At 38.5% G+C, this 7,440-nt stretch overlaps 1 pseudogene; it reads left to right on the top strand.

Annotated features, from left to right (window-relative positions):
• The first annotated feature begins 2,567 nt into the window (after positions 1-2,567).
• Positions 2,568-5,866, top strand: LOC139936535 (uncharacterized; annotated as a pseudogene).
• The last annotated feature ends 1,574 nt before the right edge of the window (positions 5,867-7,440 follow it).

The following is a 7,440-nucleotide window of genomic DNA, read 5'->3' as shown; positions in this document are numbered from 1 at the left end:
AACCAACATTAAATCCCAAGAGCTAAAAATAAATTTTGTTTAAATACAATTATCACCAATATGGTGCTATAATTTTGCAATTTATAATGTTGAGGGAAGCATTGATTATTTGACCATACTCAAGCATTGACTATTTGATCATACTCAAGCATTGATTATTACTCGAGCATTGATTATTTGATCATACTAATAAGATTGTATCCTCTTCTCATTTCAGTTACAAGGATCTGCAGAAAAGCGTCAATGTGAGAAGCGTAACATCTGCTATCGCATCAAAGCAAAAGACATGTTAGTTCATTTCAGAACAAGATAAGAAGTCATTAGTAGGCCTGGGCATTAAGTGAAGTTTACTACTCATCTAGTGCCAAATACATTGTAGTCACGACTTTGACACTAGTCGCGACTATTGTAAACTCCTAACATACATTGCGGCAAGTTGTTTGCCGCAGGCCCAATAAAGAAAAAATTGTGCTAAATAGATTGAAGTTGTTGGGAATAGTCAAGAGCGACACAATGGGAGACTTTCCAACGCTAGGTGGCAGCAGACTTACCGTGTGAATTTCCATTGTTTACGTATTTCTGAGCTTGCGCATAATTCTGAGAACAATGGCTTTACCCGGTAAGTCTGCTGCCACTTATCGTCCTAGAAAGTCTCCTAGTGGTTCACCAAGCAGTAGTCGCGACTATTTTTGTAGTAGTCATGGTAGCACTTCGACTATCTGAGTAATTGAAAAATTGTATTTGTAACTCGACTAGGCAATAAATAGTCTCCACTTCGACACTTGCAACATTAGTCGCTCTGGCTTAGTCATCGGTAGAGGAAATATCACCTGTGATTCAGCAGAAGAAACTTCACCAGTGTCGATTAAGATATAAAGCTCAATTCTAACTCTGTAAAAGTAACATAAAGCAAACTGACGTACCTGTCCTTATTTGCAAATTTTTGCTAGCAACTATTCTACAGCTAAAAAATACAGTTAGAAAAAGCTTGACAATTCCGAAATACTAACCTAACAGTTGACGAAATAATCGTGTTTCTTGACTTTAAAGTGGAGATCATCGTAATTGCAATAAACTTAAAATTTGTTTAGTAACTTAACATTTTGCCAGCTTAATGGGAGAACACAAACAATTATTTATAAGCACCGTCTTTTTAATCTTAAAAGAATTATTTAAACAATCAAGCTAATTGATACTTCTTTTGTTTTAAGGTAACTCAATTGATGGTAAAATAAAGTTTTCATTGTAGTACAGTAATGCTTTTATGCAGTTTTTACTTAATAGTCAGAGTATGTTATTTTTTTTTTCAAAAAGAATAGTTATCTGAATACTCCAGTTTTCAAATAACATAACTTACCTTTCGAAATGTCCCTGCTTTCCAGTTTCAATGCAAGGCATGTTGTTGCCATATTTTACAACAAAAAATAGTTATGTTTTCAGAACCTTGTTTTTTGGTTCGTTTTGTTGTTAATGAAAACAACCACCATTTGTTGGCTTTCACTAAAATAAATCGTTTTTCAATCAAGTGAAGATAAGAAAAAAAAATTGAACAGTGAGCTGTTTTTATAATTAGTTATTGAGGTATTTTAACAAAATTAAATCATCAGCAAGCGAATATTATGCATATGTTACAATACAAATGGTATAATTGTGTGTTTTGTGGTGGTGTTTATTTTTTTTATTTATGTTTACAATCATAATAATTATTATGCCTCATACACAAAAAGCAGACGACGCCACGTTTGTTCTCGTGCATTATTATTTTTCCCATGATCCACCACGCGGGCCACATGAACCCGAAGCCTGTGAAGCCGAAGTGTTCAAAACAAATTCGTCGCCATTTTGCTTATTGTGCAGCCTGAGCCTCACAGAGCCGGAGCCTGAAAATCCGAAGCCTGAAGCCTCAAGCTTGAGCCTTCGATTCGTAAACACTCATAGTACAACTCGCTGTGTACATAGTAATGGAATGAAGGCTGGAACCCAAACAACCTTCTAGGCTCTTGAAAACATATCGGACACAAATATGCAAACTATGCGCCGAAGTATGCGATCAAGTATGCAATAATATTTGCGACATCACAAATATTTGAAAGATATTTGCAAAGATATTTGCGACATCGCAAGTATCTCCAAAGATATTTGCGACATCGCAAATATTTGCAAAGATATTTGCGACATCGCAAATATCTGCAAAGATATTTGCGTCATCGCAAATATTTGCAAAGATATTTGCGACAAAAGATATTTGCAAAGATATTTGCGACATCGCAAATATTTGCAAAGATATTTGCAAAGATATTTGCGACATCGCAAATATTTGCAAAGATATTTGCGATGTGCAATTTCCCTTCAGGCCACCATACTATCATGACATATAATGCAATCAATAGATTTATACGACCAATGTCTGTCTTTATCCTAGGAGACCAGTATATTTTTACGAACTTACCTAGTAAATGTGCTGCCACCAAGCGTATAAAAGTCTCCATCATTGTTCACTCCCCGATTGTAAAACGAACACGTCCTTGTTTTATTTCATCAGGTAGCAGGAGCCCATTCTCATCAAGATGGCCGAAGCTGCTTTACACATTGAGACCACTTGCAAGATTAGACATGTACACATCGAATGCCCAATCTGCCTTAGTCGGTTCACCGATCCGAAAATCCTGGACTGTCTTCACAGCTTCTGCTTAAAATGTCTTCAGGAACTTATAGACAAACAGGATCCGAAGACGGATCTTATTATTTGCCCAATGTGTAAAGAGGAAACGTCAATCCCAGATGAAGGATTGTCGGATCTTCTTAGCTGCTCTTTCTTGAGCTCGCTTATTGATGACTTCATTAATCTGGGAGGTTCGAAGGAGGACATTAACCCTCCTGTCTCCACATGCGAAGGATGCGACGAAGGTCTTGAAGCCGTCTCACGGTGTGTTGACTGTGAGGTAAATTTTTGCAAGACATGTCTGACAATCCACGCAAAATTAAAAAGTAACAGACATCATCAAATCGTTAATGCTGTCGGTTCGTCGTCAAATGTGCGACCCAAAGACAAGGACAAAACTGAAACACAAACGTGTCGGACACACACTGACCAGGAACTGTGTTTCTATTGCGACACGTGTGAATTACTTGTGTGTCTCAAATGTGTGGTGTTCGATCACCGAGCGTCCAACCACAATCTCTCTGAAATCAATGATACCATTCGATCTTATCGTCGAGCTGTTGATGAAGTCTTGCAGAAGTTTGACGAGTGTCGCAAGCAATTCCAAAAAGTGGATGACTCTATCAAACACTAACAGCAAAGATTACAGCTCATGGTCGACCAGGTTCTTCGAGATATTGTGGCTAAGGAGGAAGAGGAAATCACTAAGATAAGAAATGCATCTCGCCTCCTTCAAGAAAGAGTCACTCAAATCGGTCAAGAAAGAGGTGAGGGATTTGAAAGCATACAGAGCAGCAATCACGATAAGATGAGCCGTGCAGAGCAGATCGTAGCTTCAGTCAATGACTTGATGCAACATGCTGATAACTTTGAGCTGCTGGACCTCAAGCCAAAAGTTATGCACAACTTAGACTTCCACAAAGAGCTTCAGTTTCAAACAGTGCGACATAGCAAGTCATTCATCCGGTTCAAAGGTCATGATATCGTCACTGATGCAGATCTCGGGGAAATAGTAGAGGAAGAGAAGTGGGAGGTGAAGACAGAGTTTGGTAAATGTGGGGAAGGTGATGGGGAGTTCAAGGATGCAAGGGACGTTGCTTGTTTTAGCATTGGTGACATTGTCGTTACTGATTCAAAGAGGTGGCTATTATCCACATTTACATCAAAGGGTAGTTACAAATCTACAGGTGGTTAACGTGGAACAGAGGACGGTAAACTAAAACAACCTTTTAATGTCGCCGTGACCTCTGATGACCTGCTTCTGGTTACTGACGGACAGGATGTAAAGGTTTATGATAGAGAACTGAGATACATTCGTCAGTTCAGACCCTCACAGAATCAAGTCGAGGGGCAGTCAGAGAGTCTACTTCGTGGTATTGCTGTGGACAATAAAGATCGTATTGCAGTGGTTGACTGTAAGAGAAAGGTAATATCTCTCCATAATATGGATGGATCCATCATTTTCACAATACATCATGACGATATTAGTAGCGACTGCTGTCTATCTGTAAGCAGCAAGGAGCGTCTGATCTTCACAAACTACGACGAGATGAAACTATTTTGTGTGGACTTCATGGGAAACGAGGTGTTCAATATCAGCACCTTCATTGACGGCAATCTTGTCTATCCTAATGGTGTGTGCTGCGACGATGCTGGAGACATCTATGTGTCTGTATATTGCGGTGGCTTTGGAACCAATGAGATACATCATTACGATGCATCAGGTGAGCACATCGGCTGTGTAGCTCGTGGCTTGTTCTATCCTCTAGGCATGACGTTTACTCCTACCGGTGACCTCATCGTGGCTGATATGCACTCGGTCAAGGTCTTGCGTCACCTGTGAGTGTCGATGACGTCATGGTCGAAAACGATACAAAATCGTGGATGACAATTGGAAATTATCAACATCCAATAATAAATAACGACTAACCTAAAACCAAGGCACTCTCATCAAGAATATGATTAATCTGTCATTCCAGCAAATCCACAGTCAACTATTATTCTAACCGCACCATTAACTTCATACAAATTTGTTTGACTTTCGCTTTACATTGAGTCACTTATGATTTAAATTCCGCTGGGCTGGTTTACCAAACTAAAAGGTGGTATGATGTAAAATCATAACAATAGACCGATTGCACTACAGACGTCACGTGACCTGAGATAGGTATTACAGATCAACAAACACAGTGTACTGCATATCAACTCGCGTTAAACAGACATGAATATTGTTGCAATTGTTCGTTCAATTAAGGCTTTTATTCTCTAAATCACTGAAGAATATTTACCGGTGGCTGAACAATGCCAGTTATAATTAGTTACACAGCCCACCAATATAGGAAATTCTACGAGAATGTTCACACGATGTCATGTGTTTGTGCACGGAAAGTGTAGTTAAACATTGTCCTCATTGTAATGATTTTGCTGCCAATATTTAAAAGACAAAAACTCTTGAAGAAGCTGCAAATTCCTATATTTTCACCTTCAAATTATTTGATAAGAAGGGGGAGCTGTCAGCTAGAGTCGGACAACTTCGCGGTCTCTCTTGGCACAGCCCGACTTCACGCCGTGCACAACGCAAAATCCACGGCGCGTGAGCTCCCTCAAACCTCGGTACGTAGTCTAACCATACTCTCAAAAGAAACCTCTTTTGTAAAAGAAAACTGGATGTATCAAACAGCATTTATTTAAATAAATGTCACAATATTAACCCTAAAAGGGCTTCGTTTTGAGTTAAAACTGTTATATCGAAAATACAGCCGATTATCAGTACGAGTCTTCCCATGACTTTACTGTGCAGCTGTGTATTATTTTGTATATACCCATCTTAGGTCACGTGATCACATGTTTACATTGGTAGCGCAATTGATCTATTATTATAAAACTGACAATTATTATGAGGTACATCACAGCCAGAGACCGGTCAGAGGAAACTCCAAGCTCCTTGTTCAGTTATCCAGCTAGGCAAACGTGGTTTTAAGACTCCATGTTTTTGTATTTTATGAGCAGCCACCTAGATTACAAATAAAGGTAGGGCTATGGGTAGTGGTTAATGGTTAGCAGCTCTCATGTAACATGTAAATACCGTACTATGAGAAGAATGTAGAGCTATGCGTAGTGGTTAATGGTTAGCAGCTCTCATGTAACATGTAAATACCGTACTATGAGAAGAATGTAGAGCTATGCGTAGTGGTTAATGATTAGCAGCTCTCATGTAACATGTAAATACCGTACTAAGAGAAGAATGTAGAGCTATGCGTAGTGGTTAATGATTAGCAGCTCTCATGTAACATGTAAATACCGTACTATGAGTAGAATGTAGAGCTATGCGTAGTGGTTAATGATTAGCAGCTCTCATGTAACATGTAAATACCGTACTATGAGAAGAATGTAGAGCTATGCGTAGTGGTTAATGATTAGCAGCTCTCATGTAACATGTAAATACCGTACTATGAGAAGAATGTAGAGCTATGCGTAGTGGTTAATGATTAGCAGCTCTCATGTAACATGTAAATACCGTACTATGAGAAGAATGTAGAGCTATGCGTAGTGGTTAATGATTAGCAGCTCTCATGTAACGTGTAAATACCGTACTAAGAGAAGAATGTAGAGCTATGCGTAGTGGTTAATGATTAGCAGCTCTCATGTAACGTGTAAATACCGTACTATGAGAAGAATGTAGAGCTATGCGTAGTGGTTGATGATTAACAGCTCTCATGTAACATGTAAATACCGTACTATGAGAAGAATGTAGAGCTATGCGTAGTGGTTAATGATTAGCAGCTCTCATGTAACATGTAAATACCGTACTATGAGAAGAATGTAGAGCTATGCGTAGTGGTTAATGGTTAGCAGCTCTCATGTAACATGTAAATACCGTACTATGAGAAGAATGTAGAGCTATGCGTAGTGGTTAATGATTAGCAGCTCTCATGTAACATGTAAATACCGTACTATGAGAAGAATGTAGAGCTATGCGTAGTGGTTAATGGTTAGCAGCTCTCATGTAACATGTAAATACCGTACTATGAGAAGAATGTAGAGCTATGCGTAGTGGTTAATGGTTAGCAGCTCTCATGTAACATGTAAATACCGTACTATGAGGAGAATGTAGAGCTATGCGTAGTGGTTAATGATTAGCAGCTCTCATGTAACATGTAAATACCGTACTATGAGAAGAATGTAGAGCTATGCGTAGTGGTTAATGATTAACAGCTCTCATGTAACGTGTAAATACCGTACTATGAGAAGAATGTAGAGCTATACGTAGTGGTTAATGATTAGCCCCAGTGGGCAAAATACGTTGAAATAACGTTGAAACAACGTCATACCCCGACGTTGAAGTAACGTTGAATAATAGTTGGATTTGCAAATCGTTTTAACGTTGAAATGCCGACGAAGAAACAACGTGGGAACATTAACGTTGTTTCAATGTCGGCATTTATACGTTGTTTCAACGTTAAGTTTCTATGTTGAAACAACGTAGAATAATGGTTGGATTTGCAAATCGTTTTAACGTTGAAATGCCGACGTCTACGTCTACAACGTTGCAATCACAATAGGAACAATGGCTCTGTAATTACCTAGTTAATTAATTAATTAATTATTTATTTATTTCAGGTAATGATCATTGGTGTTAGTTAACACTACTCTGTTATTTACATGTACTTTTATATTTACACTAACTCAATACATGACTACAACCTATCAAGGCCTATACATCTATACACACTGTATGTCTTGTATTTATGTAGACCAGGATCCCTAAATTTTCTAGT

Source organism: Asterias amurensis, chromosome 4, assembly GCF_032118995.1.
Source record: "Asterias amurensis chromosome 4, ASM3211899v1".
Classification (NCBI taxonomy): Eukaryota; Metazoa; Echinodermata; class Asteroidea; order Forcipulatida; family Asteriidae; genus Asterias; species Asterias amurensis.
Note: the sequence above shows the minus strand (reverse complement) of the source record. Positions and strands in the feature narration are given on the sequence as shown.